Source organism: Peromyscus eremicus, chromosome 8a, assembly GCF_949786415.1.
Source record: "Peromyscus eremicus chromosome 8a, PerEre_H2_v1, whole genome shotgun sequence".
In the NCBI taxonomy this organism is placed as follows: Eukaryota; Metazoa; Chordata; class Mammalia; order Rodentia; family Cricetidae; genus Peromyscus; species Peromyscus eremicus.
In genome coordinates, this window is record NC_081423.1 from 52,350,596 (window position 1) to 52,365,214 (window position 14,619).

Here is a 14,619-nt window from a genome sequence, read left to right on the forward strand (position 1 = left end):
TGAAGGACAGAGGTAGAACAATGCACAGCACAAGCATTCAGCCACTATCTATCCTGCCTTGCATCAAGGAGCAGGCAGTTTCATTTTCTATCTCAATGTACCTCTGGCATCAGCAGCCTGCATCTAGCTAGATAGTGTGTTCCTTCTTGTGGGCTAATCAGAACTTTCTCACAGCCCTGGAGTAAACAAGCCTGAACTCTATTGACTCATAACAGACTTCAGATTCAAACTGGGAAACTGAGTCACAGTTCATCCCATGTGCACTTCTCTCTCTGCCTTCCTCACACAACCAAACTTGGCTGAGGGCGGAAAGATGGACATTAGCTGCTGAATCAGGTTTGCTTAAGCTGAGCGAGACATTCCCGTTCTCTGCCTCTTCAGCCTTGTGGTTGAAACAAGGCTGTCCCAGAAAGGCTCACAGGACTGATGTCTTTCTGTCTTTTCTCTCTGACTCCCGCAGAATTGACTTCGCTCTCAGGCTTCACGGCTCTGCGTAGGTTGCTTGATAATCCCTGAACCAACCAATGTGGCCAGAAGGCTGAGCAACAGCAGCACCTCTCTGCGCTCGCTCAGGGTACTCAGTTCCACCCAGTCGTCTGACTGGGAATGAAAATGGGTGGTTCCATGTGAAATGTGAAGGGTGGTTGTTGTTATCAGATGAAGATCTGGACTGCTCATCCCAAGTGAAATGTGAAGGGTGGCTGCTGTTATCAGACGAAGATCTGGACTGCTTGTCCCCTGACAGCCAGTATTTAGATCTGAGTGAGGAAAGCATGTTAGTTCAAGGTCACCAGAGTTCTGGGCTGTTTAAATCTTATTGTTTTTTTTTTAAAAATTGATTTTATGTGCATTGGTATGATTGTGTCAGATCCCCTGGAACTAGAGTTACAGACAGTTGTGAGCTGCCACGTGGGTGCCAGGAATTGAACCTGGGTCCTCTGGAAGAACAGCCAGTGCTCTTAACCACTGAGCCATCTCTTCAGTCCCTAAACCTTATTTTTTTTTTTTTTTGTAATTTTATTTTTATTTTAATTTTTTGGTTTTTTGAGACAGGGTTTCTCTGTGTAGCCCTGGCTGTCCTGGAACTAGCTTTGTAGACCAGGCTGGCCTCCAACTCAGAGATCCACCTGCCTCTGCCTCCTGAGGACTAGGATTAAAGGTGCCCAGCAAAATTTTAAAGAAAGGTTGTGTAGCTATTGACTTCTTAACTATTTAGGACGTGTTATCTTTAGAACTGAGAATGCTGGGGGAAGAGGGGGAGTGCTGTGATTACAGAAAGATAAAGAAACAACCTTTCAAGGCAGAGAGGGGAGGGTTCCGGGCGGACACCAGTAACTCTGACAAGAACAATAAAGGAACCATCTATTTACAGGGTCAGGAGGGGACAATGACCTGAGAAAACAACTCACAGAAGGAGCAAGGACACTCTGCAGAGCAGGAGTGTTCCAACACAGCAGGAAAGAAGGAGCAGAGGGGTACAATCTCCTGACAGGGACTGATAGTCTGGGGAAAGAGATGATGTGGGGGCTCCTCCCTAGTGATCCCCCTCTATCAATCTGATGCAGGTAAAGCCATTGCTGAGAGGCATCTGGGTACCCTTCCGTGTGATGAGTGCTGAGCACAAAACAACAACCAAGTCTCAAAGAGGATGTCGTCCTTGTTCTCCAGGATCTCTTCAAACCGATGGGGAAAACCCAGGTCCCTGAACTGAAGGTGTTTGTGGCAGTTTAGTGCCCTGGGACTCCCATGGGGTCAGGGGCTAATTCACAGCCCCGTTTTTGTAACAAGGCATAGTATTGTCTCCTCATGGGCAGGTGTTATGCACATGCCTCCCTCCCCAAACAACACATCTGCATCTAGCTACCTCAAAGGCCTCTCAGCCTCCTATCCGCTAAAGGCTGCAATCACTCCCCTCTCTGAACAACAAGTTTCTCCAACTCTGGAATAATTAAACTCAGACAAGTTTCTATTCAACTGTGTTCCTAAAGTACCTGGATTAGAAGGGTTGATCTGGCCTGAACGGATACTAGGTAAAACTGTCTTCTAGTAAACTTTGAGGGAGAATTCCCCACTTACCATCTTATGCCTATGCTTAACTGGGCATGCATGTGATTAAAACCAGATGCATTATGGGAAGGAAATTGAACAGTAGGAAAAATAAGTATAGGACCTAAACTACCAATGAAAATAGAGAAAAGAGCTGGGTGTGGTGACTCATGCCTTCGATCTCAGAGCTCAGGAGGCAGAGGCAGGCAGATATCTGTGAATTCAAGGCCAGCCTGGTCTACAAAGCAAGTTCCAGGACAGCCAGGGTGGTTACACAGAGAAACCCTGTCTCAAAAAAAAAAAAAAAAAAACAAACAAAAAAAAAAACCAACAACAACCCCAAAACAAACAAACAAAAAAAGAAAATAGAGAGCCAACTAAACCTTGTCCCCTCATAACTGGCTCCCCCTTCTCTTGAACCCCATGACAGGAAGCCTCAGACTGTAATTAGGGCCCTCGAGTGCTCTCACTCACATGACCTCCTGGCAACCTTGTCAGCGTATCTCTGCGGTTTGAATGGGAGTGGCCACAGAGGCTCATATGTTTGAATAGCTGGTCCCAGTTGGTGGAACTGTTTGGGAAGGATTAGGAGGTAAACCACGGAGGCTGGGCTTTGAGGTTTCAAAAGACTAGGGCATTTCCCAGTGTTCTCTCTGACTCCTGCTTACAGATCAGGATGTGAGCTCTCTGCTGTCCCTGCTGTCCTGCCTTCTCTCCGTCATCGTGGATCCTAACCTATGAAACCTTAAGCAAAGTCAACGCTTACTTTATAAGTCACCTTACCAGCCAGGCATGGTGGCACACACCTTTAATCCCAGCACTCAGGAAGCAGAGGCAGGTAGATCCCTAAGTTCTTGGCCAGTCTGGTCTACAAAGTGAGTTACAGGACAGCCAGGGCTACACAGAGAAACCTGGCCCACAAAACAAACAAACAAACAAACAAAAAATTACTTTGGTCATTTTGTCACAGCAATAGAGAAGTAATTAAGACAGAAGTTGATACTTGGAATGGGTTATTGCTGTGACAGGCATGACAGTGATTTTTTTGGGGGGATGGGGAATGTGGAAGATTTTGGGATTTTGGACTAGAAAAGTGGTTGGGCCGGGCGGTGGTGGCTCACGCCTTTAATCCCAGCACTCGGGAGGCAGAGCCAGGTGGATCTCTGTGAGTTCGAGGCCAGCCTGGGCTACCAAGTGAGTTCCAGGAAAGGCGCAAAGCTACACAGAGAAACCCTGTCTCGAAAAACCAAAAAAAAAAAAAAAAAAAAAAAAAAAGAAAAGAAAAAAGAAAAGTGGTTGGATACTATAAGTGGGACTTAATGGGCTATCTAAGTAGACTCTTGGAAGACAGTAGTGCTGAGAGCCGTGTGGACCGTGGAGGCTCAGGGCAGGAGGCTTCAGAGGGGACAATACTAGCAACCGGGCTAGAGATTGTTCTTGTGATATTTTGGCAAAGAGTGGCTGCCTTCCGCCCTGTCCGAAGGCAAAATCTTCTTCATCCTAACAAGGCAAAGAGGACAATCCATTGATTGGAGTTGACAGACATGACGAAGCTGACGGGCCGGGGATAGCTCTGTGGTAGTGCCTGCCTAGCATGCATGAAACCTGGTTCAGTTGGGAGCAGGGAGGAGGCTGAGGAAGAAGACTGGGGGCCGGGGAGATGTTAACAGTAGCAGAAATGCCACCAACCTTCTCTAGCTCACCTCAGATAGGGTCCGGTGTCTTCTTGCTTGGGAAAGAAGTGGCCAGGAAGAGTGCCAAAGCATGACCCACAGGCTTTTGTGTACACACACACACACACACACACACACACACACCCCAATCATCTCTTTAATATACCTGGCAAGGATTACAGTTTTATGGATGTGCATTCCAGTTCCTCACACACAGCTAGTTAGTGCCATCAAGGAGGCTGAGTGATTGGAAGCTCTGCAGGAAGTGAAAGGTAATGGAGAACCCCACAGACTGGAGAACCATAGTTTCCTTTGGAGCTTGTTTTGTTTTTGAGACAGGCTCTCATGTAGCCCAGGTTGGCCGTGAGCTTGCTGCGTAGTCAAGGCTGGCCACGAACTCCTGAGTCTCCTTTTTCCACCTCTCCAGGGCTGGGATTGTAGATATGTCCACAAGCCTGGCTCACTGGAACTTAACACTGCGAGGCAAGAGTCAAGGTTTTAAAACAAGACAGAAAAAGGAAAAACCTCTCTCATGTGTTGAAAAATGGATCTTTCCTGATCTCTCTCTCTCTCTCTCTCTTATTTGTTTGTTTTTTTGTTTTTTTTGGTTTTCTGAGACAGGGTTTCTCTGTGTAGCTTTGCGCCTTTCCTGGAACTCATTCTGTAGACCAGGCTGGCCTCGAACTCACAGAGATCCACCTGCCTCTGCCTCCCAGTGCTGGGATTAAAGGCGTGTGTCGCCACCGCCTGGCTGGGCTGATTATAAACTGTAAAATTGGAAAGACCTGGAGACACTTACACAGAACTTTGCTCTTGTAGCGAAGAGAGAAATAAAGAGACGTATGAAAGGAAAGGGGGTTAGATGGAGGGGGGCGGGGGGGGGGACAATGGCAGATCGGTAACAAAGGGGACAGGACCAGAGTGCTGTCCTCTAGAGGCGGGGCATTGGGTTCATTAGGGTTCTTCCTTCCTAAGTAACATGTGCTCACTAGAGAGGACCTGAGCAAAGTGTGGACTCTGTTAGGAGAGTGTACAGGGCCTCAAGGATGGCCTCGCGGTTTACCTCAGGAACTCCCTCCTCTCATCTGTCCTCTGTGTACCTCTGCCTTGCTGTCTCCCTTCCACCCTCACTGTTCCTCTTCCACTTCTTTTCCATTGGCAGAAAATGGCCACCAACGCGTTCTGTATTTTTACATTTTGTGTGGAGGACCTATGTGTGAGAGGGTAGACAGACAGGTTTCGGAGTCCAAGCTCCCCAGCAAAGGGTTCCCCCTGAGCCCGTGTGAGGCGAGGACCATCCCTGGTTCAGTGGGAGGAGATCACAGAAAGTGCTTTACAGACTGTTCCCATCGGAGCCATGTGGAGATGCCATGAGTTGTGGGGGTGGCGTGGGTCTCTCAGAAGGGGTGGGGAGACCGCTTCTGGACAGTAGAAACTCTACAACATAAAATCCTCTACACGATTCAATGCAGGTTCTGGCAGGAATGGGTTTTAAGCTAGACATTGTCGGGCTAGGGGTGTAGCGGAGCTGTAGGACACTTGTTACCACGAGTGGGTGTGAGCAGCTCCTAAACCAGTGTGTGCTTAACCACACTCTCCAACACCCTATGTTAGTGGTTCTCAACCTTCCTAATGCTGCGACCCTTTCATACAGTTCCTCATGTTGTGGCGACCCCCAGCCATAAAATTATTTCCACTGCTACCTTGTAACTGTAATTTTGTTTTTGTGAATCATAATGCAAATATCTGTGTTTTCTGGTGGTCTTAGGTGACCCCTGTGAAGGGGGTCATTCTTCCCAAAGAGGTCATGACCCACAGGTTGAGAACCATTGTCCTACATCTTCCTCCCACCCTTGTGTTGTTCCAGACGCCTCTGGCTGGGTCACCGCCTGCTCCCTGACCCCTCTTGCTGCTGAGCTGTGAGAGAAAACAAGAACCAAATGTCTGGGGGCCTCGGCAAATGAAAGCACAGACAGCCCTGAATGTGCACCTCGCTCCACCAAGTCTGCTGATCTCCTTGTGCATGCTTTTGCTGGCTGATTTTATGCCAGCTTGGCACAAGCTAGAGTCAGCAGAGAGAAGGGAGCCTCGATTGAGAAAATGCCTCCATACACTCATAAAATCAGACAAGCTTGTGGGACATTTTCTTAATTAGTGATTGATGGCGGAGGGCCCAGCCCATTGTAGGTGGGGTCACCCCTGGGCTGGTGGTCCTGGGTTCTATAAGAAAGCAGGCTGAGCAAGCCATGAGGAGCAAGCCAGTAAGCAGCACCCCTCCATGGTCGCTGCATCAGCTCCTGCCTAGGGTTCCTGCCCTGCTTGAGTTCCTGTCCTGACTTCCTTCAGTGATGAACAGTGGTGTGGAAGCATAAGCCAAATACACCCTTTCCTCCCCAAGTTGCTTTGGTCATGGTGTTTCATCACAGGAATGGTAACCCTAACTAGGGCAATTTTCCAAACACATAAATTGGAAGCATGCGGGACCTCTGTCTGCCTTGGAATGTGAGGGAGGAAATGACTCCAGCAATGACGGGGCAGAGCCCCCCTGCATGTTTGTCCCATGCCTTTCACCCATCGCAACTGTCCTTGAGTGTCCACCGCTCCACTCCTGGGCATCCCCTGGTGGATGCATGCTGTGTGGTTTCTTAGAGACACACAGTTTTTGCTGTAAACACCCTTTCCTGAAGGTCTCCACACACAGGGGCCTTGGGTGCTGTGGAGCAATCCTTTTCTATAATATGAATAGGTATTACTCTCATTAGTTAATAAAAAGCTGACAGGCCGATAGCTGGGCAGGAAGTTAGGCAGGAAAGCCAAACTGAGAAAGATGGGAAGAAGGAGGGTGGAGTCAGGAGAGACACCAGCCAGCCTCCAAACAAGCAGGATGTGTAAAAAAATGAGGTAACAAGCCATGAGCCATGTGGCAAAACATAAATAGAAACATGGGTGAATTTAAGTGTAAGAGTTAGCTAGTAACAAGCCTGAGCTATTGGCTGAGCATTTACAAGTAATATTAAGCCTGAGTCAGTTATTTGGGACCGGGTGGTTGGGACAGGGAAATGTCCATTTATAGTTAGGATCCAGGAGGTTGACGACCTCGAGGATGTGGATATTTTATAACCCTAAGCTTTGCTCTGTGTGCCCACCACCCCACCTAACTCCAACCTCTCTCACATTCTCCTCTGACTTCCCTGCGAATCGCCGACAGCTGGCCTGCTCACGCCCACTGATGCTGAGGCAGGAAAGAAGCTTGTCAGCAACTTCCCACTAACAACTTTAAGACACAGCTTCTCCTCTTCTCCCTACCTCCTAGGAAGAGGTTTGTCCCAAGCAACTTGCATTTCCTCAGGGAACGCAGGCTCCACAGGAACTTGCTCATCCTATCAGTTTCTGCCCCTTCGTTAATAGAGTCTGTGATCTCAGGGAAATTACAGTCTTGACACTCACTGAGTAGCTAACCCGTAACCGGAGGCAGGTCCAACTGCCTCTCCGAGTCTCTGTGTTCTCAGCTGTGAAGCGGAGTTACAGTGGTCCCTGACATATGGATTCTGGAGGCTGTAGAAAGAGTTTTCTCAGGAAAAATGTTTAGCATGGTTTCTAGCACATAGTAAACACGTAGTAAAAACATAGTAAAAATAGAGTATCTCCTTCTCCCCTGCTACATGCTACACACACACTCGAAGGATGAGCTCATCACATACAAAACAGACAGCTTCAGTGTGTGAAGTTACAGAATCTGTAGTGAGCCAGCATACAAAGTACTAGTCCCGGCTGGAGCCATCTTTCTGGGATCCTTCCCCTCCTCCCACCTGGCATAATCTTTCTTATACCCCAGTCTGTTCCCATTGGGTACAAAACCATCTTTCTCTAGAATGACATCCGGGGTCTCTCCTTCAACATTGGCTTCTGCCCTTCATCGTGTGGATGGGCTCACATCTCTCCAATCTCCAAAAACCCCACAAATCTCTACCTGCAAACCCCTCCCCCAATTCCTGACTTGCAAAGGAATATGACAGCTGTATCATTCACGGGGTGTGTCCTGGGCCTCCTTAGGCAGCACTGACTCCTGGAAAGACCAGTTTTTAGGTCCAGCTCCCATTTTGGGGGCGAATTTAAGATCATCCAGTTCAACCACTTTAACGCACATGGGTGTTACCCTATGTTCCAATACCACCAGGACCTAGGGACTCCCCGAAGGCGATGATCTGGTCTAGACCTGTCCTCCAAGGGCCAGGATCCATTAGCAGCTGTACTGAGTATAAAGGGCTCAGTGGTAGCTCTTCCTAACCTCCATTTCCTGGTGCAGTCTGTCTGGGACCTTTTACTGTGAACCTCAAAGTCCTGAGGTCTTACCTCAGGGCGGGTCACCTCACCCTCCCAATCTCCAGATGAGTCAGAGAGCAAGGAGGGACCTCTGCATGTCAAACCTGACCTGGAAAGAAGGGTAAACTGAGAGGGAGATAACCTTAGGGACCTGCGATGAGGGACCTGTGATGAATATGCATGAGACTCTGTTTGGCCCCAAGTCAGACCAGATGTCGATGGTAGTGACAAGGATGTTTGATGGGGACAAAGAGCTTGGGGGCTGGTGTTCAGGACCCGGGAAGAGACCTGGAGATGGAACACTAGTCATCGATGGAGGGAATGGTGGTGAGAGGCAGAGCCAGAAGGTGGGTGGACATTTATTTGCTTCGCTTGGTGGTTTAAGGGAGGATGTATGGGAGAGCCTCCTGCTGAGCCTGCACTTCCTAACGCAACAGACCCATACTTGGCTAAGATGAAAAGACCACGAGGGCTTTGTAGTGCGCAAAGCCCATTTTATTGACATTTTAAAATGACGTGGGCTGGTGAGATGGCTCAGGGGATGAAGTGTTTGCCACTAATCCTAACACCGAGCATCCCCAGGACCCACACGACGGAAGTGGAGAACTAACTTCTATAAGCAGTCCTCTGACTTCCACACAGTTGCTGTGGCACGTGTGTGTGTGTGTGTGTGTGTGTGTGTGTGCGCGTGCGTGCGTATTTGAGTGAGTGTGTGTGTATGCATGTGTACACACACATACACAATTAATCAATCAATAAACACAATAATTTTCTTTGAGACAGGGTCCCACTATTGTAGCTCTGTCTGGCCTGGAAATCACTAGACCAGGCTGGCCTTGAACTCACAGAGATCCACTTGCCTCTGCCTCCTGAATGCTGGTAGGCCCCAGACCTAACTTTTTTTTTTTTTTTTAAATATGTTAACTCATGCTGAGAAGATAGCCCATTCATACCCCTTCAGTAGCTGCAGGTATTCCAAGACTACCCCCTATACCAAAATACTAGGATGCTCACATTCAATGAGTCGTAGTATTGGATTTGCATAGAAACTTTATGCATAGAACTTTATGCTCCTTCCCCCATGTATTTTAAGCCATCACTTAATTACTCATACATAATACCTACTTCAATGTCAAGGCTATGGAAGTAGTAGTTGCACTGCATTGTTAAGGAACAATCACACAAAAAGTCTGTTCACATTTATTGTTTAGTATAGACACAACCTTCACAGGCTTAACTACACAGTAGAGAGCAGATCACAAGAATATAATACTTTCAGGGCTGGAGAGATGCTTAGAATTAAGAACACTTGCTCTTGCAGAGGACCTCAGTTTGATTCCCAGCACCCACATGGTGACTCTCAACTATCTGTATCTTCAGTTCCAAGGGATCGGATACCTTCAGGCACCAGTCACACATGTGGTGCTGAAACACACACACACACACACACACACACACACACACACACACACACACACACACACAAAACCATGTGCATATGCAAATTAAAAAAAAACATCATTCCCCCCCTGCCCAAATTTCAATCTGTATTTGATTGAATTTTAGGGTGCTGATCCCACAGGTACAGAACAGAAGGTGTTGAGTTAAATTTTTTCCTGTGGCCACAGAAATAGAAAAAGGGCCCACACCTAAAATAATTAAGTACCGAGAACTCCACATCTTAGAGAGAATCTAGCTGCCCCTAATGGTGCTGGCATCCCAGGGACTTCTGAGAGGTTTTGGAACTGGCCCTGTCATAATCTGAGCTCCCACTTCCCAGGCTGCACGGCAGGGATGGGTGGAGATGAGAGGAAGAGGGGGAGGAGGTGGGAGGAGGTATTCCCCACATCCCATAAGTGGCTACTCTGGAAAACTCACTTATCTGGTGTGGTGACTAGTTTTATGTCAACTTGACACAAGCTAGAGTCATCTGAAAGGAGGGAGCCTCAACTGAGGAAATGCCTCCAGAATATCCGGCTGTAAGGCATTTTCTTAATTAGCGATTGATCGGGAGGGTCCGACTCGCTGTGGGTGGTCCTGTCTCTGGGCTGGTGGTCCTGGTTGCAAATAACCAGGCTGAGCAAGCCGAGATGGACAAGCCAGTAAGCATCACTTCTGTGTGGCCTCTGCATCACCTCCTGCCTCCAAGTTCTGCCCCTGGTCGAAATCCTGGCCTGATTTCCTTCAGTGATGGACTATGATGTGAAAATATAAACCAAATAAATCCTTTCCTCTCCAACTTGCTTTTGGTCATGGTGTTTCATTACAGCAATGGTAACTCTAAGATATCTAGGGTGGAGGAGTCTTCAATCACTGAACCTGGGCAAGTCATTTCTGGCTCCATGGAGTTTCAGGGCAGAGAGGGCTGGGAGGAAGGCAGAGGTCCCCTAGTCCAGGAGGCTGGCTGTTGTTTAACAAGTGGGGGAGGGAGATAATTCCCACAGCAGCTCACGATAAAGGACAGATGGGAGTGTAACTTGAAACTGCATCTCTGTCCAGGCTTCCCAGGCAGCCATGCATGCAGAAGGAGATGTTACACTCAGACAGAGCTGTACTGTTCCCATCAGAGGGTCTTTAGTGACGAGGAAAGTTGAAACCCAACCCCAAGGAATCATATAAAAAGTATGAAAATTCAGATGTGAATGTTGGAAGCTTGCCCAGTTATAAAGGTGTTTATTTATTTATATTTATTTGTTTATTTATTTTAAGACAGGATCTCACTGTGTATCTCTGGCTGGCCTGGAAGCTGATATGTAGACCAGGCTGGCCTTGAACTCACAGAGATCTGCCTACCTCTACCTCCTGAATGTTTAAGATTGAAGGCATGTGCCAGTACACCTGGCCTGTGTTTCTTTTATTAGAGAACATCTTCAAGATGGATGCAATGGCAGGCTGGAGAGATGGTTCAGCGGTTAAGAGCACTGACTGCTATTCCAGAGGACACGGGTTCAATTCCCAGCACCCACATGGCAGCTCACAACTGTCTGTAACTCCAAGATCTGACAACCTCACATAGACATACATACATACCGGCAAAAGCACCAATGCAAATAAAATAAAAATAAATAATTAAAAAAAAAAGATGGATGCAATGGCCCATTTGCCTTGAATCCAACACAACTATGTAGGGGGACTAGAAAGGGATTTGAGCAGATAAGATACCATGAAACTTCAACTTTTTAGCTTTCTGGAGTGCTCACTTAATCCCTATGTCCCATCTGGGCAAGGACAGACTCTTAAAGACATCAGCAACTGAGCCAAAACCAGACTAGAATATGTCCCCAGCTGGTGGCCAGTCAAGCCCCCGCCATGGTCCTTGCTTTGAAGAGCAAGAGTCTAATGAGGCCACTCTGTGGGTCTCTTCTTCTGACTAAGTAGCCACAGTGGGACAAAAAAATGAAGTTAGCATATATAAAGGCCGAACCTTTAAAGGCAGCAACGAGAAATATAAAGTGTGTTTACATTTACATCTCATCATTCAAACCTTCCCATAGTCTTACTGCAAGGGACTTGCAGTTTCGATTGTGTTCTTGATAAAGAACAACCAAGAAGTCTTGAAGCAAGAAAGACTGTAAATAACACAGCTCCAGCATCCTTCATAGCCACACCAAGGCTGAGTCTAAATGCTCAGACTTGTTCCTGTATCTTGCACTCATCAGGCACATAAACTTCAACAGGGCAAGATTGCCAGACTGGAGGATGGGTGGAGATGTGGGACATCCCTGGGGGTGACAAAAAGGCTTTAGCTGGAATGGGTGTGTCTCTGGGATTTGAGACATGAGGCATAAGGATGCCAGATTCCCAAATATCATGATTGTCTTCTACTCCCTTCCTAGAAGCAAAAGGAGAGATCTGTTTCTATCCCAAATTCCTTGTCAAAGATTAGTCATTTAACTCCCAAAGATGTCCACATAGTGCTGTCACAAATCCAACAGACTGCATTGCACTCTTATGTGCTTAGAAATGATGAGCCATTTTCCCACCCCAGGTCCTGACATTTCCTTATTGGATTCTTAATAACCACAGCAGTTATGCCACAGGGGCAAGATCAGCTGGTCCTCCGTGGAGTCAGTGCATGGTTACCATCTCCTGTTTAAACACCCTTACACCTCCTTCACAAGCCACAGTTCTCTTGGTGTTTTTCTTCTTTACAAAACGATTTATTTCATTATTTGTTTGTTTGTTGAGACAGGTTTCTCTGTGTAGCCTTAGCTGTCCTGAACCCACTCTGTAGACCAGGCTGGCCTTGAACTCACAGAGATCCTCCTGCTTCTGCCTCCCAAATGCTAGTATTAAAGGTGTGCACCACCACTGCCCAGCTGACTTATTTATTTTGCTTTTAATTATGTGTATGTCTCTGCATGGATAGATACCCATGAGTTCGTAGTAGATAGTTCATGAGTTACAGGTACCTGTGGAGGCCAGAGACATCAGATTCCCTGGAGCTACAGTTACAGGTGGTTGTGAACTGCCCCATATGAGTGCTGGGAATCAAACTTATCCACCGAGCTATCTCTCCAGCTCTCTTTTGGTCTTTCTTGTTAAGATTGGTACAATCTGTACTGTCTTCCATAATCCTCTGGGGCAGTATTCAGATATTTTGGGCTACAAAGAACAGAACCCCCAATTCGACTTGACTAGGACCCCCAATTCCTCCCCCCAAACAAAACAGTTTTCCAGCCTATGGTGCTTATATAGTAACATCTGGCCTCGGGTCCAGCGAAGTGTGGAAGCTCAAACTGGCTGTGAAGACTGTCTCCCAGTGCCCAGTCTGCTCCTTGTCTTCATGGTGTCAGACCACGCTATGTCTCATTCCCTCAGTAATCCCAGAGAAAAGAAACAACTGCTTCCTGAGGCCTGGACTGGAAGGGGAAGTCAGAGATCAATTCTGTTTAGTCCCATGGTGTTGTGGTTTGAATCAGAAATACCCCTACCAGCCCATATTTTGAGCTATTTTGGAGCCTGGCTGGCAGAAATAGGTAACTAGGGGCCTACAAAGGTTCTACATCTCTTCTAGTTCCTGCCTGAGTTCTCTGCATCCTGTCTTTCATGTTGGGACTCTCCCCTACAAGTTCCTGCTGTTGTGAACTCCACGGTGCCTTCCCTGGCTTGAACCATGAGCAAAAGACGTCTTCCTATAAGTTGTTTCCACCAGGCACTTTGTTCTGGCCGTGAGAAAAGTAATGGGGTGCCGATGGTCACTCATGGTGAACAGGATGGATGCTGAGGATGAAAGACAAGCAATGCTCTTTGTCAGTTGCTGTGTCAGGAATGTTGGGTCTGAGCTGGGAACATTTATAAACTCTTAGTGGCTTTGGGATAGTCTTTCCGGCTGTGACCCCAGGGGCAGGTTCTTGAGTGTGAGAGACAATTTAGGTTGTTGGTGTGGTCCACCCCCAAGACTTCACATTCTCCTGGGACTCTGTGCCTTCAGTCTCCAACTCTAGCTTCTGTGGGCCTTGGTCATCACTGTGGAAAGCTCTGCCTTTCTCTTCATTCTCTCTTGTCCATGATCAAAGATGAAGTCATGACTCCCATACCCAGAACCCACAAGTTTGAGAAGTCTGATGTTTCTCTGTCAGATTCCCTTAAACCAGAGTGCCTGACCTAAGAGCTCCTGGAGGCAGCTAGCACTTACTTCTCCCAGAGTAATTCCAGAGTTCATTCTTATCTGAAACCCTGCCTGACTGCCTCCTAAGTTGGACTGGAGAGAGCAGTAACTGGCCAGATCTCTGGTGCACCTGAACAGAATAAAGATTGCTTTAATTTGACCCCAAATTGTAGTGGTCTTAGTCTCATCTGGTAGGATGGTCTCTACAACTGGAAGAACCAGAACCCCCTTTCAGCACCGATTCCTTAATTTCTCTAATCGATTCTTTTTCAGTCACCTCCCCACATGGGATGACTATCAGCAGAGTCTCCACACTCTCTTCACTACCAAAGAAAGGGAATGGATTCCCACGAAATCAGCTGACGCACTCTCAGGACGAGCCTCAATGACCAACACACCCCCTACAAAAGAATGGGTCATTGGAAGAATGAATGCCCACAACAGAAACAGGTAGGCTACCCCAAACCCAAGCCAATCCTCACTATGGAGGATTAGCGAGGCTAAGGTGCCCTCAAACTAGGCACGTAGGAGCCTCTGGGAACCTTCACCATCCAGGGCAAAACTATAAATTCCTGGTAGACACTGGGGCCCCTCAAGACCGCTTACCAACCAAACAATGGAAATACAGAGGGCAACAGGAGATATTAAAGAGTATAAATAGACCACTTACTGGACTGTTAATCTAGGACAAGAAAATGTGACTCCTTCCTTTACTGTTATTTCTGAATGTCTCTACCCTTTACTGGGGCGGGACCTCTTAAACAAGCTCCAGTCAACAATATATTCTTAGAATACACTCCTGGGTTGCAGTTGGGAGGCCCCAAAAAGGCTTTAGCTATAACCTGCCCAATAAGTGAGGGATATCTGCTCCTCCAAATTTCAACCCATTCCCTACATGGGGGATGGAAAAAGTTCTTGATCCAGGAAATTCCTACAGTTTAGACAATCCTCCTGGCCTGGCCAAAC